General features: G+C 47.6%; 1 long non-coding RNA gene across 1 annotated transcript in view; it reads right to left on the reverse strand.

The window, feature by feature from the left end:
- The window catches only part of LOC137655143 (uncharacterized), a 41,110-nt gene that overhangs the window by 1,502 nt on the left and 13,340 nt on the right, over window positions 1-26,268 (reverse strand). Inside the window, exon 2 of the long non-coding RNA XR_011046834.1 lies at window positions 14,377-14,475. This is a non-coding gene — a long non-coding RNA (uncharacterized lncRNA). The remainder of the gene's footprint in view (window positions 1-14,376; window positions 14,476-26,268) is intronic.

The raw sequence follows: 26,268 nt of genomic DNA on the forward strand, positions 1-26,268 counted from the left end.
TTGCTTAGCTGTACCCAAACACCAGCATCACTTCCTTCTACCTGGCAATCTACACTAAACTATCAACTACGAGATCACAAAAACCACATTTCTAAAGAACAGAGTTTTTTGGTATGGAACAAGGGGTTAAGCAATGAAACAGTGCCTAAATAATCCTGCATATCTACACTTAAACTACTGTATGTAAAATATGGTGTCTTGGCTATTTTAGGATTCAGTAAAGATTCCTGAAAAACTACCACCCACCATATTCCAGCAAAACTTTAATCAAATACTGGTGTGATGTAATATATAAAAAATTACAAATTCGTTGATAATTTGGTTTTTCCTAGCTATACAAACCTTAGCTATTTAATAGCGGTATTACTTTTGATGTAGCTGAAACGACGAACCATTAACTTTTAACAAGGGTTAAATACCCACACCGCTAGTTAGCGGGGGTAGGGAGGGTAGCTTGCTACTGCTCTCCCTCACACACCTGTGATTGAGTTCACTTTGCTTGGAGGTAGGACTTCACGGGGGATGGGGCTAGCGGCCAAGTTTGGTTAAATAGCTAAGGTTTGTATAGTCAGGAAAAATACAAATTATCTACAAATTTGTTATTTGTTCCGTAACTGGAATACAAACTATGCTATTTAATAGGGGTGACTCACCCGTTAGGAATGGTGAACGTCCCAGCCAATCTGACTTTATGGCTTTACCCGGGGGCTCCTTATCTAAGTGTGTTAGCACTCAAAAACTAAGGATCCCCTGCACCTCCTAAAACCTTACTTCGCAAGGTTTGTGGCCTACGCAAGCTGTGTGTGAAGGTATGTAGAAATGTGATTCGTCTTGGAAAGTTGTTCCGAAGTTCTTTAGATGGAAAACTGTGCACTAGGACTTTCCCAATACCACCTCGTCAGGGTATGGGGAAGCAACAGTATTAATCTTAATACTAGGTACACAAGGGAGCAAGGTTTACCTGCAGTGGTTTGAGGTCGGCTATGCAGAGAACCCAGGATGCTGCTTACCCAAAGATAGGGGAGGATAAAGAAAAGAATAAGGGCCAGTCAAAACTTTTTATTCATGCAGACTACAACCAGGTAACAATGCCCTCAACCTTCTGCTACCTGTCCTTCAGTTTAAGGTCCTTAACAAGCTGAGATCCTTTCAGGGAACAGCAGCTCTAGTGGTTCCCAAGTGGCCCCGGAGCAACTGGTTCCCCTTGATTCTGGAATTACAGCCGAAGCTGATTCCTCTGCCGGACCCAGTTCTGTCTCAACAAGTTCAGAAGTCGACTGTTTTCGCTTCATTACAGAAAACCTGAGACCTTCATCTAATGATTTTCTCTCCCTAGCCGTAAAGAAAAGGTTCGGAATCTCGAAAGAAAGTTTAGACTTCTTTGAGGAATATAAGTCAAAATCTACAAGAAGGCAATATGAGTCATCTTGGAAAAATGGGTGGCCTTTGTCAAGGCAAAGAATCCTAAGGAAATCTCGATGGATTTCTGCTTGTCTTTCTTTATCCACCTTTATGGACAAGGTTTGGCCTTAGAGGGTTTTTGAGTCCCAAAGACTCGGTCCAAGACCGTGTCTTTGCCCTCATGAGGAGGAATCTCAGGGTCAGCAAACCCATTGAGAGTCCCCATAAGGGTCAGAACCTGCCAGAATGCATGTTCTGACTCCTGAGGCTCTCCTCCTGAAGGATTAGCAGCGAAGTCTCCTGTCCCCAAAGGCTCTTCTTGGGGGGACTCGCGGACGTTCTCCGAATGACTGGCTGGCTCCGGTCTAAGTCTTGATGAAGACTTCAGCGCGAGGTGGGGGTTTCCCTCATTGGTGCGATGGGGGAATGCCTCACCTCACGTGACTCCCCTGAGGACGGGAAGTCTTCGTCCGAAGGGGAGGGAGAAAAAGTCTGGGGTGGAGAGGAGGCCTGCCTCAAAGACTTACGAGGAGTCAGCTTTGCCCTCGGAAAAGTTAGCACGTTAGAAACTCCTCTTTACCTCTTCAGGGGAGTAAAAGCTGCCAAGGATTTGTGGCCCAGGCCAGAGAGAACAGGCTTAAACGCCTCCACGACCGCTCTGACCAGTGTCCCAAACCAAGGCTGCTGGCTGACGGCTGCGCTGTCAGATACTCCCACTGGAGGGAAAGGGATCAACCGATCCCTGGGAGGAGTTACCAAAGGGGGGTTTGCCTGAAAAGAAGATGATGGAGAAGAAATGTCCCTGGACCTTTCTGGAACCTTCCGCCCTGACGGCGAGCGCGCTGTTCTGCGCTTGCAGGGGGGGGAAAGGGGATGTAGCGATGGCGACCTTGGCGCACGTTATTTTGCAGCGTCGCGCGTGGGATGGTATTAGCGATCGCGCTGGCGCTCGCGCGATGGGGAATACCCAGATTCACGCGCGGGAGACTGTTGGCGCGTGAGCGTGAGGGCGATGGCGAAGGTACGTGCGGGCGAGCGATGGCGCGTATGAACGCGTGCCGGAGACAGCAGAAGGTGCGCAGAAGGTAGATTGCGCACTCACGGTCGCAGGATGAAGAGCCCGTGCAGGTGATGATACCGTTGGGCGCGCGTGCGCAGGAGAGACATCTCTTGCGCACGGGCGCACATATGTGCGCGCATCAGGCTGGGGAGATGGGTGTGGGTGCAAGTGGGTGACTGCGCGCGAATGCGTGCTGGCGAGAGATGACGCGCGGGTGAAGAACGACGGCACGCTGGCGAGCACTGGCACGTTGGCAAGCACTGATGAGCAGGGGAAGTATTCAACTTCCCTACTGCGCCCAGATCGAAGATCATGGGCGCGCAGGAGATCGTTGGCGCGCAGGCGAGTGGTGGCGCACAGGCGAGCGGTGCCGCGCAGGAGAGCACTGGCACGCAGGAGAGCGCTGGCGCGTTGGCGAGCGCTGGCGTGTTGGCGAGCGCAGGTGCGTTGGCGAGCGCTGGCGCGCAGCAGAACAATGGCGCGCTGGCAATCAGCGGAGCACTGGCACGCTTTAGAAGGAATGTCAGCCGTTCTGTTCTGTAGAAGATTGACTGGCCCTTTTGGCCAGGCATGGGCTTTTGCAATCTTGCAGCCCGTAGGTGTTTAGGTAGGATATATTGGGATAGGTAGTTGTGTAGGGATATTCTGCAACATTTCTTTTAGGATATTGGGATAGGTTTTGGGTGGTGATGGGATGTTTGAAAAGGAGTGATTGACTGTGGAATATCATCCTATGAGCCCACTGGCTTCAGTCTGAGTTAGAGAGAAAGAGTTATAGTAGCAAGTCGCGATAAGTAGGAGAGCTCGGGAAGGAGTTGAAAGTTTGTAGTCAGAGAAGTTGATATAGGTGAAGTGAAAAACTTCATGGTGGTTTAAGCTTAAGTTGTGAGATAGAGGGATAGTGTGAGATTTCAGCTGAGTAGGAGAGAGCTGAAGAGGAGGAGTTGTAGCGGTTTTAATGGTAGAGATAAGGTGGAATACAAAGTTCCTGTACCTGTAAATGATAAAAAAAAAAAAAGATAAAAGAAAAACGTAAAAATAAAGATTATTTTCGAGACAAACAAAGGGAGATGAAGGTGTAGAAGGCAACACAGGCCGCAGTGCGACATTGGGTTGCCATCTGAGAAGAGAGAAAAAGGTGTTGGAGGTCAAAAAGACCCCCCCCAATCCCTGCCCCACCCCCTGACCGACAACATTGCCTGCTGTGCGACAACTGGCTATCAGCCGAGAGGAGGGGAAGATGTTTTGGAAGTCAAAAAAGACCGCAGACGACCCCGCCCACACCCCCAGACAGGCAACACAGGCCGGTTGTGCGACAACGGGGTGCCAGTTGAGAGGAGAGAAAGATAAGGCTGCAGTAGCCAGCAATCCCCCTGCTCACAGCACAGAATTGCAGAGGATAAGATTTCTCTTTTAATTACCGCTTGGAATTTACGTTGACTTTGTTGCACAGTTATATCTGTGGAGGGTAACTCCGGAGAAAGGCTGAGAGGGTATTGTGATTGTCAATGATATGCTTGACAATTTCTGTTGCAGTGGCAGGAGTATTGGGATTAAGATCCTGCCGAAGTATGCTTGTTTCCTGACATTGTTGTAGATAGTGCTGTAAAGGTTCTTCTGTGTCCTGATTACAGTACTTGCATGGTCTGATTGGTCTATGCTGTGCTGCAGGGTCTTGGCCATTATCTAAGATGATCTGCCAGTTGCATAGACATCCCAGTTGCAGTCTGCAAATAATTACTGCGTCCTGGCGAGGTGTTTGTCTCGCAACTGGGTGTGATAGTATGTTTGTAGCTTCAATGTACCACTTTGCAGATCTTGAGCCATCAAGGAAGGCTCTTCTAACTTCACTAGTCTTTTGAATGTTGCAGTAGGTAGCCATTTTATTTTGAATGGTTTTTAATGACTGTTGCTGAGTAATGATGATAGTTTGGCACATTAAGGCCGATTTCGCTAGGTAGTCGGCCTCGTCGTTGCCAGAGATTCCTGTATGACTTGGTATCCAATTCAAGGTGATTTGCCTGTTGTTCCTTTGGTGGAGCAGGGCTAAAAATTTAATTGCAGCGGGGAGGTGCACATTCTCTGTAGGTTCCTTGTTGCTGAGGGCCATCGTGGCTCCTCTGGAATCTGTATGGATCGTTGTGTTCCCGTTTTGTTGATTGGCAGAGTGTTCTAGGGCTTTTGCAAGGGCCACTAGTTCAGTTTGCAATGTGGAGGCATGGTTGGAAAGTTTCCAGTTTGCTTTATATCCTGGTGTAGAGATAACTGCAGCCGCGGCTGCAGGGATTGCACGGTCAACTGATCCATCTGTGTAGTAGGCGTGAGGAGCAGGAGTGTTCCTGATTTGCAGCTGCATTGAGTTGCTCTGGCATGCAGAGAGCCTTGCTTGCTACTGGTAGGATAGTGAAGTTGTATTTGATGGGATCACATTCCCAGGGAACAGGAGGGATGTAGCCCTCATACATTTGTTGTCCCTTGATTTTGTGAGCCTCGTTTTGCATCTGCATTCTTCCGAGTGTATTATTATTATTATTATTATTATTACTATCCAAGCTACAACCCTAATTGGAAAAGCAAGATGCTATAAGCCCAGGGGCTCCAATAGGGAAAAATAGCCCAGTGAGGAAAGGAAATAAGGAAATAAATAACTGAAGAGAACAAATTAACAATAAATCATTCTAAAAAAAGTAACAACGTCATAACAGATATGTCATATATAAACTACTAACAACGTCAAAAACAAATATGTCATATATAAACTACAAAAAGACTCATGTCCGCCTGGTCAACAAAAAAGCATTTGCTCCCACTTTGAACTTTTGAAGTTCTACTGATTCAACAACCCGATTAGGAAGATCATTCCACAACTTTGTAACAGCTGGAATAAAACTTCTAGAGTACTGCGTAGTATTGAGTCTTATGATGGAAAAGGCTTGGCTATTAGAATTAACTGCCTGCCTAGTATTACGAACAGGATAGAATTGAATTGTCCAGGGAGATCTGAATGTAAAGGATTGTCAGAGTTATGAAAAATCTTATGCAACATACATAATGAACTAATTGAACGACGGTGCCAGAGATTAATATCTAGATCAGGAATAAGAAATTTAATAGACCGTAAGTTTCTGTCCAACAAATTAAGATGAGAATCAGCAGCTGAAGACCAGACAGGAGAACAATACTCAAAACAAGGTAGAATAAAAGAATTAAAACACTTCTTCAGAATAGATTGATCACCGAATATCTTAAAAGACTTTCTCAATAAGCCAATTTTTTGTGCAATTAAAGAAGACACAGACCTTATATGTTTCTCAAAAGTAAATTTGCTATCGAGAAACACACCTAAAATTTTGAAAGAGTCATACAAATTTAAAGAAACATTATCAATACTGAGATCCGGATGTTGAGGAGCCACTGTCCTTGACCTACTTAAAATCATACTTTGAGTTTTGTTAGGATTCAACTTCATACCCCATAACTTGCACCATGCACTAATTTTAGCTAAATCTCTATTAAGGGATTCACCAACCCCAGATCTACATTCAGGGGATGGAATTGATGCAAAGAGAGTAGCATCATCTGCATATGCAACAAGCTTATTTTCTAGGCCAAACCACATGTCATGTGTATATAGTATGAAAAGTAATGGGCCAAGAACACTACCCTGTGGAACACCGGATATCACATTCCTATACTCACTATGGTGCCCATCAACAACTACTCTTTGAGATCTACTACTTAAAAAATCAATAATAATGCTAAGGAACGACCCACCCACTCCCAACTGTTTCAGTTTGAAAACAAGGGCCTCATGATTAACACGGTCAAAGGCAGCACTAAAATCAAGGCCAATCATACGAACTTCCCGACCACAATCAAGGGATTTCTGTACTGCATTGGAGATTGTAAGAAGGGCATCACATGCTCCAAGGCCTTTACGAAAACCAAATTGCAAACTAGGGAATAGATGATTACCTTCAGCAAACCTATTAAGACGTTTTGCCAGAAGACGTTCAAAAACTTTAGATAATATGGGAGTTATGGAAATTGGGCGGTAATCAGAGGGACTTGAGCTACCACAAACACATTTACATAGAGGAGTAACATTACCAATTCTCCAACAAGTGCTAAAAGCTCCTCTTCTTGCTAACTTGCGCAAAATAACAGATAACTTTGGAGCTAAGAAATCTGCTGTCTTTATAAAAAACAAAGGAAAAATACCATTTGGGTCTACACCTCCATAAGCATCAAGGTCCATCAACAGAGCTTTAATCTCACGAGATCGAAAAGCTAAACTAGTTAGTTTAGCCTCAGGAAAACAGGAATGAGGAAGTTCAAGTTTTTCATTACTCTGTTTACTGTCAAAAACATCAGCCAAAAGGGTTGCTTTTTCCTTTGGACAGTGAGTGACTGAGCCATCTGGTTTAAGTAAAGGAGGTACTGTTGCATCTACACCAAAGAGTGCAGATTTAAGGGTAGACCACCATTTATGTTCCCGAGTTACCCTTCCAAAGGTGATAGGCCTCCTGCTTCTCCAAATAAGCACGTCTACAATCATCATTGAACCACGGTTTGTCCTTCATTCGGTACCTTAGCACACAAGAAGGGATACGCCTATCAATTATGTTGACTATATTCTCATTCAAAGAGACAACAGGATCTACACTATTATATAAATGTGACCAATTCAAGGACAAAAGATCATGCAAAATCCCAGTAGTTTCTTTGCATGGGAGCTGGGCGGATCTAGTTCTTCAGCAAGAGGTAGAAGCCTCTTTATTTTATCGTTGAGTGGGCTTTTTCTGTCTGCGATGATTGACTTGAATATAATGCTGCTATTCCTGATGTCAATTCTGGCTGACAGGGAGATTGGGTCAGTTTCTGCTCTGAGTAGGCAGAGTCTTGTCCACATTGGATAGCCACTGATGAGTCTCATGGCATTGTTTTGGACTACTTCTAATGATGCATAATCAATGTGGGACCGAATTGCTTGTAGGTAAAACAGCCTTAGGAGGTTGTTAGATACTCCTTGTTCAAGGGAGGTCATGCGTTTCATGGCTGATAGACAGATTTTTGTCTTCTCTCTGAGGTAGGTTACTTCATTAGCTGCTGACAAGGTTTTGCTAATGATTACCCCGAGGTACATGAATTGACTCACCCATTCGATGTCTTCACCTCTCAGTGTGAAGTTTTGAGGGTTTTGCGAGCGTTTTATAGCCATTGCTTTGGTTTTGTTGGTGTTGATCTTTAGGCCAAGATCATTGCATTAGGCTTGAATCCTGTCAAGAGCTTTTTAAGTGATATTTCTGGCATGAGCTTTGTTTGGGCATACTATGCATATGTCATCTGCATATATGAATATCTCCACTCCTTTTGGGAGTTTTAGAGTGGCTAAGTTCTCCATCAGTAGATTGAACAGGTAGGGGCTGAGTATGCCTCCTTATGGTGTTCCGTTTTCTAAGGGGATGAACTCGGTGGTTTTTTCCTTGGAAAGTGTCTCTGGCCTCTCGATTTTGTGTGTAGTTTCGAGTCCAGGCCAGTAAGTGTCCTTTCACTCTCTTTTCAACAAGTGTGAAGAGTATAGCTGGTGAGCTGGCTAGCTCAAAGGCTTTCTCGAGATCAAGGAATATGACAAAAGCATTTTTGTGATGCATTCTTGAGTGCCTATGCCATTTCTGTAGGCATATAGGCAATGATGTAGTTGGCCTATTTTCCACTGCAGTCTATTGAGTACCATTCTCTCAGCTACTTTCTCTGTGCAGCTTATCAAAGCTATAGGTCGGTAGGTGTTTGGCTCCTTAGTTTTTAGAATAGGTTTGGTGTCCTGCTGGTTCCACGTGGTTGGACGTAGTCTCTCCGTATGGGTCCTGTTTATCAGATGCAGGTAGACCAATTTGGCATGGTTTCCCATGTTCCTCAGCATGCTGTATGTGATGAGATCGGCTCTAGAGGCAGTGTCCTAACTGCCTTTTGATAGGGCCATATTTAGTTCTTCCATGGTATAGGGGTGATCAGTGTCATCTACCATGTTGCAGGTGGCTTCAATGATGTTGTTCCTGATTGGGAGCAGAGTTCTCTGCCTGTTGATGGTTGGCAGAGGTAGATTGATGCTTTTTGCTCTGTCCGCAAAGTTCTTAGCAATCCTCTTGGCTTCAGCTAATGGGTCTGGGTGTGTAACTCTGGGTGTATTGTATTTCACAGAGACTTTGTTAAACCAGCCCCATATTTTGGCTAGGAATGTGCTGAAGTTGACCTCATTGCACCATGAGTACCATTTGTCTAGTTTTACTTCCAGTGATACTTGTACAGAATGCTTGATGATCTCTACAAGTAGATTATGTAGTTCATCTGTTCTGTGTCTTCTGAGGAGTTTCCTGATCCTGTTTATTCTAGCATTCATTTCTTTGATGCGGCTGTTATAGTACCAGGCATCAGCATGTTTCTTCTCAAAGTACTTTTTTTGTGGCATGGATACACTGGCTGCTACCTCTAGTTGTTTGCTTAAGTCGGTAGATAGGGTGGAGATATCATTGTGCGGGTGTTTGATATATTCCAGGGCCCACTCTGTCATGGCTGTTTTGAATTTTCCCTAGATAGCAAACTCTGGGTTCCACCTTTTTGGGGGCGGAGGAGGAGGTGGGTATTTCTGCAATTTGAGTGTTACTTCAATGGCAAAGTGATCACTGATTAGTACAGGATGTGGTTGCCATTTAGCTCCTCTTTGTATGGCACTGGATAAGAAGGTAAGATCTAGACGACCTCCTTTTAGATGGGTGGCTTCTGTGACGTTGTTGAGCAGTGCTACATCAGGATATTCTTGCAGTAGGGCATGCAAGTGTCTGCCAGTTTGATTTGTTTCTGATATTGAGTTCAGGAACTGATGATGAGCATTAAAGTCGCCTGCAATAATTGAGTCTTCGTTGGGGGCTTCTGCAAAGAGTGCCTCGGCATCAATATTTTTTGCTGGGGATTTGTATATGTTGTGGGCTGTTAGCATTGTGGCTAAGAGGGATATCTGGATACTAAGCATTTCTGCCTTGATTCCACAGTCTATGCTTGGTAGTAGTTTGGAGGGGATCCTGCTTTTAATGAGGGTAGTCAGTCCTCTTGTTGTTGGTGATTGATACGTTGTGTATACTTTGTATCCTGAGAATGTGAAATGGTATGTTCTCATTAAGCAGAGTTTCTTGCAGTATGATAATGTCAGGGTTTTGCACTGCGGTTTGAGATTGAAGAAATGCAAGCTTGTTTCGAAGTCCACAAATACTCCATTGGAGCACTTTTACCTGAGTGTTTTGGTTGTTGCAAGTTGTTGTATGAGGTCCATTTGCAGTAGGAACTATGAAGGGAATTGAGCTCCTAGTTCCTTGGCGGCGTTGTCAAACACGAAGTCATCCAATGACTCCTGAGTGAATTTGATTTTGCGGGATCGCAAGAAGTTACGAAGGATGTTGCTGATGGCTGCCAGCAGAGTACCCATGGGACAAGCAGAGAGGTCATACTCACTGCTGTCTATGTTGAAAGGATGTTTGGAGGGGCGTGAGGCGCTAGATTTGCTTGTGGCGGTGGAAGGTAGGTTGGGAAATTCCTTTAGGGAGTGGGAAATGTTAGGTGTGTGAGTGGTCGGTGCAGAAGAGGATGGGTTGGGTTCTGGTTGTTTTGGCTGGGTGACATTAGGAGAATTGGTTGAAGAGGTAAGTTTTAAAGGTGAGGGAGTGCGGGGAGTATGGGTTGGGGATCTTTTTTCTTTGGAAGGAGGTTTAGGAGGACGTTGAGGTTTAGGTGCTGGAGGGGGGGGTTGGTGGAGAGGAAGGTTCAGAAATGGCATGTCTGGAAGGGTTAGGATTTTGTTGGGAGGTGTGGTTGGAAGGTGTAGGGTTTTGTTTAGTTGGAGGTGGCTGCGTTCGACGCTGTTGAAGTGGATGGAGATTGTAGTGGCGGTCTGCTATTCTCTGAAGTCTGTGGGGACATCTATCATGCCAAGCATGATGGGATCCTCCACAGTTAGGGCAGCGGGCGATGGTTTTGTGCCCTACTTTGTGCCTGGCAATACAGTAGACGGTGGGGTGCTGTCTGCTGCTGCAAACCCCACAGATCTCCGGACCTGTGCAGCGGGATTTGTGGTGTCCAAACTTTTGACACCGGAAGCATCGAAGTGGCTCCTTGAAGTACTCTTCGGTGCAGAAAGGGCCCCAAAGGTCGAAGGATAGGTGAGGAGGGCGAACTCCCTTGTGGACAGCCTCCAATTTGTGGGATCTACCTCCGGCTTTGCCCTCACATCTCTTGACAGTGATGATGGAGGGATGTTGGAGCACTGGTTCCAGTGGAAGGTCGAGGTCATAGACAACGATGATGGTGGTGGGTCTCTAGTTGATGTCCAGTTTTAGGACGTTTTCCTGTTGCTCTAGGTAGGTCTTTGTCTGTTCATCTTTGGCTGTTATGACCAGTTGTCCCCTGCGATTGGGACGTAGGGTCATGTTGAGGCGAGGATTGCTAGCTTCCATGGCAACTATGGCAGCATAGGATGTTAATCTGGGTCCTGGAGTAAGCCTAAACTTGGAGTCTCCAGTTGCTGCTGTTTGCGAAGGTAGGTCTTGAGAGGGGGTATTCTCAGTCTCACCTTCTTCTTGGGTCGCTGGTAGGTGGTCCGGGGTCTGCACGGGGTGGTCCCTTGAAGTTCCAGGGACTGGTTCCGTTGCAGGTGATTGAGGGTGCTTTGCATGGCTCCTCAAAGTAAGGCCTCTAGGTTTCTTGATCCTCCCCCTCTCCACTCTTGTTCGAGGGGAGGAGGTGGGGATAGGGGATGAACCCCTTTCTGCCATTGCAGAACGGGATGGTGGTCTTCAGCTGTCGAACGATGTATACTGCAAGTGTTGTCTCAATGAAGAAATAGAAGAAAACTAAAATCAAGACTAAGTAAAGTCTTGAAAAATTGCAAACACTGAAATAACTATGGGAAATGCAGTGAAAATTTCAGTTACTCGCTGGTTAAAGTTGATCCTTTCACTAGCTTGAGCACTGATGCGCTTTGTCAAGATAATCGGCAGCAGAAGAGCGCTGGCGCGCAGGTGAGCACTGGCGAGTAAGGGACGTATGCGCCAATTTGCGCACACGCCCTTGATGAACCGAAGGGACCATTGTCTGTCTTACAAAAACAGGATGGGTGGGCGCCCACAGTGCATCAGTAGCCAGGAACGGCGACGGCAGGTCAGCAGGCCTAACGGGGGGAAGGTCGACGAGTCCTTTGTAAGGATAACCTTCCACCGAAGTGGATAGCTAACGATCCGCAGAGAGGTCCAGGGTTGTAGCAGGAACAGTCGGGGATTGATGACCCTCCTCTGCAGCAGACTGCAGCGATGATGATGAACCAGAGAGGCGCCTCCTCACACCCTTGTGAGGTGAAGGAAGGCCTCTCCGGCGAAGAGGAAGGCAAGCTTTACGCCGTCAGCAGTCCTCCGAAGAGGAGTCTCTATGAGTGAACTTCCCCGAGGGGGAGAATCACCGGCAGGAGAGACTGTTGGACTTAGTTCCTCCCTCGAAGGTTCGCAGAGGGAGAAACTAAGCCTTCAGCTACAGCAGGTTGATCAGTTGCAGAGGTCGGAGATACCGCATCGGAAGCCTCTGCCACCACAACGTCAACGATAGACAGAGGATCAACCTCGGCCAAAGTCGGCGATTGTTTGACAGCGGCACCCAACCGGATCATGTCAAACAAGGCTTCCTTGGAGGGCGAACCCTCAAGCCCCAAGGAAGACCAAAGCTGAAACAAATCATTATTGCTTACATTAATATTTAAATCCTCCCCCAGGGGAGGAGGGGGAGCTGCCTCGCTATGAGAGGCAACGCCCTCTCCCAAACCCCGAGGTCGGGAAACAGAACTAGGGCCTACGCTACCCCTCGAAGGTCTCTCGGAAGAAATCGATCGAGCGGGAGCTTCGGAGGAGGTTTGGGCAACGGAAGAAAAGTCCTTGGGAATTTCTCTTTTCAAATAAACCTTCGAAGGAGAAATATCCTGCTTGGACTTCTTCTTCCATCGCTGAGAAAACCTCTCCCACTAGGAGGTAGACCACTCCCTACACTCACTATACTTATTAGTTCTATCACACCGCTGGCTCCTACAATAAGGACAAAGGGTGTGAGGGTCCATCTCAACTGCCGACATAAACGTACCACAAGGGCGTTCGAGTAATCCTGGACACACTTGCGCATAATAGCAGAGGCCAACTTCACAAACACACCTGTAGAAGAGAAAGCAAAAATGCATTAATGGCTGTCAGAGAGGCGACGGTGTGAGCGGACACGTCCGACTACCACCCGAGCCAAGAGCAAAGTGGGCCCAAGCACAGGTGTGTGTATGTGGGGGGGGGTAACAAGCTACCCTCCCTAACCCCTAACCCCCGCTAACAAGCGGTGGGGTAGTAAACCCTCGTTAAAATTCTAATGGCTCATCACTTCAGCTATGCCAAAAGTAATAACCCCTATTAAATAGCGTGGTTTGTATGTCAGTTACGGAACAAAAAGCATTTATGGCATACGACAGCGGTCGAAAAGGGCCACCTCCGGTGCTGGCTGTGCTCCACTAAACACATCTAAATTATGCTAATTCAACTGTGAGAAGGGAACCAAAAAATATACACAGGAAAGATTAAATACTCAACTTTCCAGAGGATGAAGATGCTGGAGATTGCATTGTACTAATCCTAGAACCGGGAGCAGTTGGAAGAAACACCAAGCTTAATTAGCTACTCAGGAATAGTTTGCCGGGGTGGTACCGGGAGGGGATCCACCGGGTAACCTTGATAACTGCTCCCCTTCAATTTAGCCACTCTTCCCCCTCAAAGCAAAAACTCTATTCGGGGTGAAGCTTGCTATGTGTCGTATCAAGAAATACGTCCCCTGATATTATGCGATATCCTTAAAAGTTATATTAAGGATACTTGCGCCAGGAGGTAGAATTCTGGAGACCTGTGTACAATTCTCTGGGAGTATCACTGTAGCCAAATATCCCTTAGAAAGCTGCCTAAAAGAACCTTCCATCAGGACGACATGGCTGAGCCCAAAAAATATAATGTACATAAAAAACAAAGAAAGAGGAAAAAAAATAAAAGTCAAAGACCAGTAAAACAGTTGGGAGAAGAGAGAGATGAACATTCACCCTCTCTGACCCCAAAGCAAAGTCATGAAACAACAAAGGTGAGTGTGTGAGTGGGGTGGCCGGCTACTCCGGCTGCCCTGCCTACCCTACCACGCAAACTAGTGGTAGGATAGTCCTACCTAGCTTCAAAGTCTTTATGGCTAGTCTTCCAGCTTCGCCGAAACACAATCCCTATAAATAGCGAGGGTTTGAATTTAGTGTCAGAAAAAGCTTACTTCAGAGCAAGAAAAACAGTCCTCAAGAACATAAACACACTATATGTAATCAACCACAGGAAATTATTCATACCCTTTCCATTGGATTTTTAATGTTTATTATGGCTAACAAGAAATATTATGAATAACTTCAACAACAGTGGTCAATTTAATCCTACCCAAACGTCCCAGCCTTTGTAATCTAAAATATGCAAGCATAAACAGGTTTACAGTGGTGGTATTATTATTATTATTTATATAATTACTAGCCAAGCTACAACCCTAATTGGAAAAACAAGACGCTATACGCCCAACCATAAAAACCGCAGCCAGATGCAAATACTTAAAATTAGGACAAAAAAATAGCTATACCTTTTATAATTTACAATAAAGAAAAAAGTTTAAGATTCTTATTTTAAAAGTTATATTAGTGAAAATTAGTTATTTTTAGTGAGTAATGCTAATGAAAATATCACCAGGAATGATTTACAATCAACAAAATTCTTCAAATGAAAATATATGACTAGCAATAGCAATAAATACAAATATACAAATTAACTCCTCACCTCATCTGCAAAATGCCTTCAAGGTTATTGCTATAATGCATGGTCTCTTCTGAATGAAACCATCCACTACACAAATACAGGGTATTTCTTTAGCCCCACCTGTAAATCAGAAGGACAATTAGTAACATGAAGCAGTAACTATGAAAATAAAAAAATAAAAAAGGAGCCCTGTGCAAGAAAAATTTCTGAGTTTTTTTATTTCCCACAGATACCCAGCATTTGCATTCTCATCCCCGAGAATTTCAGCAATGCATTTACCACACAAGAGGTGTCTGCCACTGATAAACATATCTTACATAGCTGACTATTAAGTGTCTAATCAGAAGTAATCTCTTACTGATGCAGGTCTATTTCTACACAGATACCCCCAAACAAAGTTCCCTTTAAAAATTAGCTGTTTGTTCATTAGTACTGTATCTACACTAATCTTAAGATTCTAAAACCCCTAACTTGTACACTACTGAGATCTCCAATTGATTTTTAATGAAGCAGATTTATTTTGACAGCACTACTCACAAAGAGACCCAAGCAGTGAATCATAAAGCTTCATTACAGTAGTGAATAATCTGCGAACCAACGAAAACTATAAACATATCTCGACAATTCTATTCGAGGTCATTATTGTGACATGGAACCATGCTAGTCCAACCATAAAATATGCCTATAAATTTTCATTATTTTTCATGGGTTAAAGTACAGAAGTACCTTTCAAATTCCAAGCAGGTTCTCCTTTAGTAGGTCTACATTTTGTAAATCAGAGGGAAACTGTTTAATATGTTCCAGAATAAAGTATATAGAACCATTACTAATGAAAATAATTTTCAAATGTTTCAATATATAAGCTAGCATGAAGTCACAGATGATGAAAAGATATATACATGGTCACTTCCTTTATAAAGCTGTAATCAGCTACAGTGTAATATGTTAAAACATGATCAAACAAATAAATACACACTATCAAAACAACATACGGGGGAAGGAAACTAAGACTACTTCATAGTGAAATTTATTTCTCCTCAATATAATGACTAGCTACGGTGTATCCAAGTTATTTTTATGCATATTTCTGCTAAAAAAAGAAGCAATTAAACCATTCACTTCACCATGAATGCCAGTCTTGTATAGCTGCTGGACTGTGACATATTACCAGGTTATAACATCTGCCTTCTCAAGATCAGAAAAAAATCCAATACTGTAGTTTGACATAGCTTAAAAGAACTTTGGGTATATAATACAAGCTATAAATTTAGAGTTAATTGGTATTTTCAAAACCAAACTGAGATGCACACACCAGTTCTTTGAAGTCCATGTAACTAGCAGAGTAATTGGACATTAATTATTGTACCATTGGCTTACACATGGATTTTCACAGCTGACCTGAAGTTAATGCTTTCAAATGCATCACTTCTGGCTCTCCTAGCTGGAATAATAAAGGAAATTTTCCCTCTTAGGTATTATATCTGCATTCTGTATCTCATTTTTTTATTTCAAAGAGAAAGATTTTAGTATTTTCTGGGAAAGGCTTTAGCACCCCATTTAATATAGTACTGTATCTTCCCTAAATGCAGTAGCTTTTGTTGAACACAACACATCCTTTCCAAAATCTTCAGGGAAAACTTCACCTTATATTACCACTCTGCTAATGGAACTAAAATGACAAATTCGTAGGTAATTTGTATTTTTCCTAACTATACAACCCTTAGCTATTTAATATGGGTAATTACTTTCGGCGTAACTGAAATGACGAGCCATTAGAATTTTAACGAGGGTTTACTACCCCACCACTAGTTAGCGGGGGGTAGGGAGGGTAGCTTGCTACCCCCCCCCCCCTCACACACACCTGTGCTTGAGCTCACTTTGCTTAGAGGTAGGACTTCACGGGGGATAGGGCTGCCGGGCAAGTTTGATTAAATAGCTAAGGTTTGTATAGTTAGGAAAAATACAAATTACCTACGAATTTGTCATTTGTTCCGTAACTGAAATACAAACCACGCTATTTAATATGGGTGACTCACCCCTTAGGAAGGGTGGTAAGTCTCGGCTAGTACTGGCTTTTGGCTTTGCCTGGGGACTCGGTATCTGTGTGTCAGTACTCAATAATAAGGAGTCCCTGCACCTCGCTAGCACCTTGCTATGTAAGGGCTGCGGCCTACGTAAGCTGTGTGTGAAGGTTTGAAGAGTGACTCGTCCTAGGAAGTTGACCTGTAGTCCTTTAGAAGGAAACTTTAGGCTGGGACTTTCCCAATACCACCTCGTCAGGGTATGGGCCCATGACAGTATTAGCTTAATACTAGGAACACAAGGAGACATGGTTTACCTGCAGTGGTTCGAGGTCAGCTGTGCAGAGAACCCAGGATGCTGCTATCCCCATGAGAGGGGAGGATGAAGAAAAGAATAAGGGCCAGACATACCTTTTCATTCATGCAGACTAAGACCGGGTAACAATGCCCTAAACCTTCTGCTACTTGTCCATTAAGGAGCCTGAAGTTTAAACCAGCTGTTGTGCAGCCACCACAGGGCCGATAGAGAACGTATCGAGCCTCCTGTGGGTCACGTCTTGCAGGTGGTGAGCTGTGAAGGTCGCCTGACGCTTCCACACCCCCGCTTGTAGAACCTGCATCACTAAGAAGTTCTTCTTGAAGGCCAGGGACCTAGCTACGCCCCTGACATCATGTGCTCTAGGGCGACGTGACGGAGGAGGGTCAGGATTCAGGGACAGAAGGATTACCCTACGAATCCATGCTGAGATAGTATTCTTGGTGACCCTCCTCTTTGTTCTCCCAGTGCTCACAAACAATACCTGCACTTGGGGACGAACTGCAGCCGTTCTTTTGAGATAAAGCCTCAGATTCCTTACTGGGCACAGTAGGAGATGGTCTGGGTCATCTGTTACAGAAAAAAGATTCGAATTAAGGAAAGTGTCGCACCGAGGGTCCGGCACTCCCGGATTCTGAGTCTTAGCAACAAACTCAGGGACGAATCTGAACGTTACCTCCCCCCCATCCCCTTGAATGGGCGATGTCATACGAGAGACCATGAAGTTCACTGACTCGCTTGGCCGAGGCCAAAGCTAGTAGGAACACCATCTTCCACGTTAGGTGGCGATCTGAAGCCTGGCGTAATGGTTCGTAGGGAAGTCTCTTAGGAGACCTGTACTCGAACCGCGTTCCATGAAGTAGGTCTCACTTCCGACTGAGGGCAGGTAAGTTCATAACTTCGTATGAGAAGAGAAAGTTCCAGCGAAGAAGAAATGTCCACTCCTTTGAGCATGAAGGCTAGACTTAAGGCTGGGCAATAGCCTTTCACTGCCGAGACTGAAAAGCGCATTTCTTCTTGCAAATACACGAAGAACTCCGCTATTGCTGGAATAGTGGCATCGAGTGGAGAGATACCCCTTCCACGACACCAACCACAAAAAACTCGCCACTTTGCCTGGTAGACCCCTGCGGATGACCTTCGCAGGTGTCCAGACATCCTGTTCGCAACCTGTTGCGAAAATCCTCTCACAGCGAGGAGATGCTGGATAGTCTCCAGTCGTGAAGTCGAAGCGAAGCTACAGCTTTGTGAAAGATGTTGTGTGGGGTTGTTTGAGTAGCTCGTGTCGTGGAGGGAGTTCTCTCGGATATTCCGTTAGGAGTTGCAGAAGGTCTGTAAACCATTCCGCGTGATGCCATAGCGGAGCTATAAGGGTCATCGAGAGATTGACTGATTTTCTGGTCTTGTTGAGTACCCTCCTCATCAGACAGAACGGGGGAAAGGCGTATACGTCGATGTTGTCCCACCGTTGTTGGAAGGCATCTTGCCAGGGTGCCTTGGGATCCGGGACTGGGGAGCAGTACAGCGGGAGCTTGAAGTTCAGCACTGTAGAGGACAGATCCACAGTTGGGGAACCCCACAAAGTAAGGACTTTGTTGGCTACTAGATGATCCAAAGACCACTCGGTACTCCCTATCTGAGACGCTCTGCTCAGACTGTCGGCGAGCACATTCCTCTTGCCTGGAATGAAGCGAGTCGATGGCGGAATCGAGTGGACTTTGGTCCATCTCAGTATCTCTACTGTGAGATGGGATAGCTGCTCTGAAAAGGTACCTCCCTGATTGTTGATGTAAGCCACTACTGTGGTGTTGTCGCTCATCACCACCACAGAGTGACCCGCCAGGTAATGTTGGAACTGTTGAAGGGCCAGGAATACAGCCTTCATTTCTAGCAGATTTATATGGAGGCACTTTTCTGATTCTGATCACAGGCCTGAGGTCCTGTGGTGTAGAACATTGGGCCCCCACCCTTTCTTTGAGGCGTCCAAAAACGGCATCAAATCAGGGGGGAGGACAAGAAGATCCACTCCCCCTCGTAGGTTCTCGTCTATCACCCACCACTGAAGGTCCGTTCGTTCCGCAGGACCCATAGGGATCATGACATCCGGGGAATCGTGACCTTGATTCCACCGGGACATGAGGCGCCATTGGAGAGATCTTATTCTGAAGCGACCGTTGGGAACTAGACGGGCCAGGGATGAGAGGTGACCGAGGAGATGTAACCACAATTGGGCTGGGAGCTCTTCTCGTCTGAGGAAAGGACTCGCGACCCTCCTCAGCCTTGCTATCCTGTCGTCTGATGGGAAGGCTTTGTGGAGATTGGTATCTATAATTATGCCTAGATATACCAGTCTTTGAGTAGGATGCAGAGAAGACTTCTCGAAATTTACCATGATCCCCAGATCTTGGCAAAGTCCCAGAAGTTTGTCTCTGTGTCGAAGAAAGGCTGACTCCGAGTCTGCTAGGATCAACCAGTCGTCCAGATAACGGAGGAGACGGATGCCGATCCTGTGTGCCCACGACGATATTAGGGTGAACACTCATGTGAAAACCTGTGGTGCTGTGGAGAGACCGAAACACAGCACCTTGAACTGGTAGATCTTGTTGTCTAGGCTGAATCTTAAGTACTTCCTTGAAGACGGATGGACTGGGATCTGGAAGTACGCGTCCTTCAGGTCCAGTGTACACATGAAGTCTTGCGGTCTCACTGCAAGTCTGACCGTGTCTGCCGACTCCATGCTGAACGGAGTCTGTTTGACAAACCCGTTCAGGGTCGAGAGGTCGATGACTGGTCTCAAGCCTCCAGACGCCTTCTTTACAAGAAAGAGTCGACTGTAGAAGCCTGGGGACTCGTCTGCCACCTCTTGGAGAGTGTCCTTCTTCAACAAGGTCTCGACTTCTGCCCGGAGGGCTTGCCCCCTTACCGATCCCATGGTAATGGAACTCAATGACACTGGCCTCGCTGTCAGAGGAGGTAGAGAGGATGAGAACGGGATGCGATAACCCTGACCGATCACAGAAATCATCCAGGTATCTGCCCCAAGTTGCTGCCACCTTGTCACGTAACTTTGTAGGCATCTCCCCACTGATGGACATGCACGGGGACTGCCAATCCAGGCATTTACAGCCTCGGCAGCTTCTTCTAGGATTTTTACCTCCCCTGGAGGACTTCCTGCCCTTCCTGTCCTTGACAGGGAAGGGCTTAGACACCTTTGGCTTCGCTGCTGTCGTCTTTTTCGTATTCTTAGCTGGACGGGGCTGTTGAGTCGCTGGAAGTTTGTAAGGCCTTGATGTCAGGGCCCTATGGAGGAGAGAGTCCTGGTTGGACTTCCTCCACCTCTCAGCGGCTAACTCCACGTCCTTAGGCTCGAACAGACTCTTACCGAGCACCGAAGAGTGTCTGAGCCTGGTAAAGTCAGAACTGTGAACTTTCTGGTGGAATCTCTCGGCAACTGCGTCTCGACGTTTCAGGATCATATTGGCCCACAAGCTCGAGACTTGGTGGGCCAGAAACTCGATGGTCCGCGTGCCAGAGAGTAAGAATGTCTCCAGTGCCTTCCTGGTGCTTTCTTTGGACAGGTCCTCAGACCGCACCAGGATGCCCAGAGACCCCAGCCAGATGTCAAGCCACAAAGTTGCCTGCATGACACACTTCGCCACCTTCTCCTGGGTTAGGATCTCAGTAGCAGAATACGAAACCTGCCAGTTGGAAAGTCTCTCCAGAGGGACTCCCCCAGTGAGTTCTTCCACAGAATGGTGACTGGGAAGGCTCAAACAAGTCTCCTCTAAGATCTCAAAATACCTCCGCTGGTGGACTCGAGGAGGAGGGAGGAGCTTGTTACCAGCGCTGAATCTGTTGGAGAAGGCCAGCTCGGAGAGCTGGCTTTCGACCTTGTCTCTGGCACTCTTCATCCCTTGTGACCAGGGCAAGGCTGTACTGGCCCTAGAGGCCTTCTGGGTGCCGTACACTCGGTCTAAGACCGTGTCCTTACCCTCACGAGGAGGAATCTCAGGGTCCGGAATCCCGTTGAGATTTCTCATGAGGGTCAGAACTTGCCAGAACGCATGTTCTGACTCTTGATGCTCTCCTCCCGAAGGGCTAGCAGCAAAGTCTCCAGTACCCAGTGGCTCTTCCTGGGGGGGACACGTGGACATTCTCCGAAGGTCTAGCTGGTTCCTGTCTGATCCTTGCAGAAGACTTCGGCAAAGTCTTCAAGTCCTTCGGCTCCCTCCAGGGAGGGATACAGGACTCTAGCAACGATGGATGCAGGCTCTTCTCCAACCCCGTGTGAGGAGACTTCTCAGGGAGAGGCGGAGTTTCCTCCATTGGTGCGATGGGGGAACGGACCGGCTCGTCCGACTCCCCTGAGGATGGGAAATCCTCGTCCACAGGGGAGGGAGAGAAAGTCTGGGGTGGAGAAGGAGCCTTGCGCAAGGATTTCCGAGGAGACAGCTTAGCCCACGGAGAAGTCACCACGGAGGGGACTCCTCTCTTCCTCTTCAGGGGAGACGAGGTAGCCACTGCTTTGTGACCTAGTTCAGAGAACACAAGCTTAAAAGCCTGCATGAGAGCTCTAACTATGGTACCAAACCAGGGCTGTTGGCTGACAGTCGCGCTGTCTGACACTCCCACTGGAGGGAAGGGGATTGAACGATCCCTAAGAGGAGTCAACAAACGAGGGTTCACCTGAAATGGAACTGAAAGAGAGTCCTTAGACCTGTCCGGAAACCTCCCCTCCTCCGGCGAGTGCGCTGTCCTGCGCTTGCGAGGGGGGGAACGAGAAGAAGATCTGTCCGCCTGAAGCCCCATGAAGTCGCATGCGGGATCGCGCTGGCGATCGCGGCGTGAATCGCGCTGGTAGTCGCGTGATGAGCCCTGCCCTGGATCGCGCGCGGCAGGATCGTGCGATACAGGAACTTCGCACGGGTGCGCATAGGTGACGGCGAGGGCGAGGGCGTGCGGCGTGCAGGAGCTGGAACGTGGGGCGGTGTTGAAGGCAGGATAGGAGCTGGAGCGTGAGCAACCTTCTGCTCACGTGTGCGCGGGCGCGCAGGAACCTCCTGATGAGCCTGTGTGGGCGAAATTATTGGGTGCGCGTGTGCAGGAGAAATATTCCTAGCGCATGGGCATGGATGCGCGTGTCAGGAAGCACGGGGCGAGGGCGCGATTGCGTAGCCTCGTGAGGGCGCAAAGCTGAACTTGCGCGCTGGCGCGCAGGAGAACAATGTGCAGGGGGTGCAGGAACTGCCCTCTGATGAGAACGAGGGCGCGCTGGGCGCGCAGAAGATCGTGGGCGCGCGTGGCGCGCATCAGGATGCGGGCATAAGGGCGTGTGCTGCTGTGATGAGCACGCAACAGGAATCGGGTGCACTGGTGTGCGCTGCTGCGATGGGAGCGCAACAGGAATCGGGGGCACAGGTCTGCGCTGCTGAGCTGGGCGCGCATGCCGGCAACAGGATTCGGGCGCACAGGGGTGCGCAGTTTAGAGGAAGAACGCAGGGGTACCTGTGAGCACCCGTGTGCTAACTTAGGTACCTCCTGTACTGCGCGCTGGACTGTAGGAGAGCACTGGCGTGCTGGTGAGCGCTTGCGTGCTGTCAGGAACTGTGGCTGTGCCCTTAATTCCAGAAGTGCGCTGAGGCCCTGGAGAGCGCTGACGAAAAGGAGAGCGCTTGAGCGCTGTGGCAGAAACTGCAGGAGGGCGCCTGTGCGCAGGAGAGCGCGTGTGCGCAGGAGAGCGCGTGTGAGTAGGAGAGCGCTGGCGCGCCATAGCAGGAACTGCAGGAGGGCGCGCAGATCGTGGGCGCACAGAGGGACCCTGGCACGTAAGAACAGGAGTAGGAGAGCGCACGCGTGCAAGGAGTGCAGTGGCACTAAGTCAGGAACAGCAGCAAGACTGCGCGCAGGGGGTGCCTGGCGCTTAAGGGGCTGAGGGACAGTTTTGCGCTCAAGTCCCTTGTGCCCCGAAGGGACCGGTGCCTGTACAATGACAGGATCAGCATCCTTGAAGGGTGATGGCAGGACAGCAGGTTTGGAGGGTGACGGGTTAGGGGGTCCCGAAGGACGACCTTCCACCAAAGGAGATCACGAACGATCTTCGGAGAGGTCTAAGGTGGTAGCTGGCAGGATCGGAGAACGATGAGTCTCCTCCGCAGAGGACTGCGGGGACGACGAGCCGAAAAGGCGCCTCCTAACTCCCTTGTGAGGAGAAGGAAGTCCTCTACGGCGAAGGGGAGGACGAGCCTTCCGCCTTATACACCCTCTAGGGCCGTGGGATCAGCTTGCGGGGGGGGAGAATCACCAGCAGGAGAGATCGTGGGACTAAGTTCCACCCTCGAAAGATGTTCGGAGGAGGAATCAGAGCCTTCAGCTACCTCAGCAACAACATGAGCAGTTTGATCCGACACACCGGAGGCCTCCGTTATAAAAACGTCGACGATAGACAGAGGATCTACGTAAGCTATCGCCGACGACTGTTTAACAGCTGCTCCCAGCTTGATCATATCAAACAGGGCTTCCGTGGAGGGCGAACCCTGAAGCCCCAAGGAAGACCAAAGCTGTAACAAATCACGATTAGGCACAGGGAAATCAATATCCTCCTCCGAGGGAGGAGGGGCAGCTGCCTCGCTATGGGAGGCAACCACCTCTCCCGCACCCCGGGATCGGTCAACAGAACAACGGTCTACGCTCCCCTTCGACGGCCTCTCGGAAGAGACCGATCAAGTGGGAGCTTCGGAGGAGGTTTGGGCTACGGAAGAAGAGGCCTTGGGATTTTCTCTCTTCAAAAAAGCCTTTGGAGGAGAAATATCCCTTTTGGACTTCTTCTTCCGGCGCCGGGCAAACCTCTCCCACTGGGAGGTAGACCACTCCCTACACTCACCGCATACATTACCCTTTTGACACCGTTGGCCCCTACAATGAGGACACAAGGTATGAGGATCTGTGTCTACCACCGACATAAAGGTCCCACAAAGGCGGACAGGTAAACCAGGACACGTACGCATGTTAATAGAGGCCAACTTCAAACACTCTGAGAAAGAAAATGCAAAAGATTAATGGCAGTCAAAGCGAGGGTGAGAGCAGAAACGTCTGTTCTTCACCTGAGCTAAAAGTAAAGTGAAGTATTCATCGGTGTGTGTGAGGGGGGGGTAGAAAGCTACCCCTCCCTACCCCCCGCGAACTAGCAGTGGGGTAGTAAACCCTCATTAAAACTCTAATGGCTCGTCATCCAGCTCTGCCGAAGTAATAACCCATAGTAAATAGCGTGGTTTGTATTTCAGTTACGGAACAAATAGTACTTTCAAGTTAATTCTCTGGTAAGCTTCCATCAAGACGACATAGCCGAGCCCAAAAAACGGATTTTGAGCAAAGCGAAAAATCTATTTTTGGTTGAGATAGCCATGTCGTCCTGATGGACCCACTCTTCTTTCTTAAATGACCCCACCCGAAACTACTCTATCTGCAGCTATTCCAGCTTAAATGCAAGCTAGGAATGATGGGCCGTAGTAGTACAGAAAGGAGGTCCACCGGGTACCTTGATAATGGCTCTCCTTTCATTCGGAACTCTTCCCCCTCAAAGAGTTAAATCTATTCGGGGTGAAGATTGCTATGTGTCGTATCAAAAAATATGTCCCCTGATATTATGCGATATCCTTACAGATATATCAAGGATACTCGTGCCAGGAGTTAGTATTCTGGAGACCTATGGTTAATTCTCTAGGAAAATCACTGTAGCAAATATCCCTTAGAAAGCTACCAAATGGAACCTTCCATCAGGACGACATGGCTATCACACCCAAAAATACAAATTCGGAGATCATTTGTATTTTTCCTAACCATACAAACCTTAGCTATTTACATAGGGTTTACTTTCGGCGTAGCTGAAAGGACGAGCCATTAGAATCTAACGAGGGTGTACACCCCCGCGCTAGTTAGTAGGGGAGTGGTAGCTAGCTACCCCTCCCCCCTCACACACCGGTGAACTGCTTCACTTCACTTAGAGGTAGGGCTTGCCTTGGGGGACAGGGCTGGCAGGCAAAAATGTGTAAATAGCTAAGGTTTGTATGGTTAGGAAAAATACAAATTAGCTCCAAATTTGTCATTTGTTCCGTAACCGAAATACAAACCACGCTATTTACATAGGGTGACATACCCCTTAGGAAGGGTGGAAAGTCCCCAGCCATACTGGCTTTGGCTTTACCCGGGGACTCAGAATCCGAGTGAGCAGCACTTCGAGATAAAGAGTCCCTGCACCTCGCAAGTTCCTTGCTCCGCAAGGAGTGTGCGGCTTACATAAGCTTGTGTGTGGAGGGAAGAAGCGTGACTTGTCCTAGGCAGTCGACCCGAAGACCTTTAGATGGAATTCTGGACTAGGACTTTCCAATACCACCACGTAAGGGTATGGGGGACGTGACAGTATCATTTTAATACTAGGAACACAAGGAAGCATGGTTTACCTGCAGAGGTTTGAGGTCAGCTATGCAGAGAACCTAGGATGCTGCTTTCCCCAAGAGAGGGGAGGATGAAGAAAGATAAGGGCCAGACATACCTCTTTCAATCATGCAGTCTGACACCAGGTAACAATGGCCCCCAACCTTCTGCTACCTGTCCAGTAAGGAGCCTGAGGTTAGACCAGCTGTTGTGTAGCCACCACAGGTCGATATAAAAACGTATCGAGGCTCCCGTGGGTCACGTCTTGCCGGTAGTGAGCTGTGAAGGTCGTTCAACGCTTCCAGACTCCAGTTTATAGCACCTGCATCACAGAGTAGTCTTCTTAGCGACGTTGCGATGCCTCTGACATCGTGTGCTCTAAGGATACATGACGGAGGAGGGTCTGGATTCAGGGCGAGATGGATGGTCCTAGAATCCAGGTTGCAAAGGTATTCTTGGTGACCCTCCTCTTCGTCCTTCCTGTGCTCCCAAACAGGGTTGTACGTGAGGACGAACTGCAGCTGTTCTTTAAGATAACACCTCCGACTCCTTGCTGGGCATAGTAGGAGAAGGTCTGGGTCATCTGTTACAGAACGGAGACTCGAAAACCTGAAGGAGTCGAACCGAAGGTTTGGGACTCCAAGACCTTGAGTCTAAAAACCGACTCAGGGACGACCCCGAACGTTACCTCTCCCTATCTTCTTGAATGGGCGAAGTCGTACGAGAGACCATGAAGTACGCTGATACGCTTGGCCAAAACCAGAGCGAGCCAGAGCACCGCCTTCGAAGTCAGGTGCCTGTCAGATGACTTGCGTAATGGTTCACAGGGAGAAGCCTTAAGATCCCTAAGAACCCGAGCCATGTACCATGGAGGTGGTCTTACTTCCAACTGGGTGGAGGTAAGTTCGTAGCTTCGTATGAGCGAAGAAAGATCGAGCGAGGAGGAATTGTCTAACCTTAGAGCCTGAAGGCCAGACTTGAGGCTGAGCTATAGGCTTTACCGCCGAGAGCAAAAGGCACAATTCCTCCCGCAGATGGACAATAACTCCGCTAACGCTGGAATAGTGGCATCGAGGGGAGAGATACCTCTCCCACAACACCAACCACAGAAGACTCTACACCTCGCCTGATGAACCCCTACGGATG

Source organism: Palaemon carinicauda, chromosome 16 (genome assembly GCF_036898095.1).
Source record: "Palaemon carinicauda isolate YSFRI2023 chromosome 16, ASM3689809v2, whole genome shotgun sequence".
Lineage (NCBI taxonomy): Eukaryota > Metazoa > Arthropoda > Malacostraca > Decapoda > Palaemonidae > Palaemon > Palaemon carinicauda.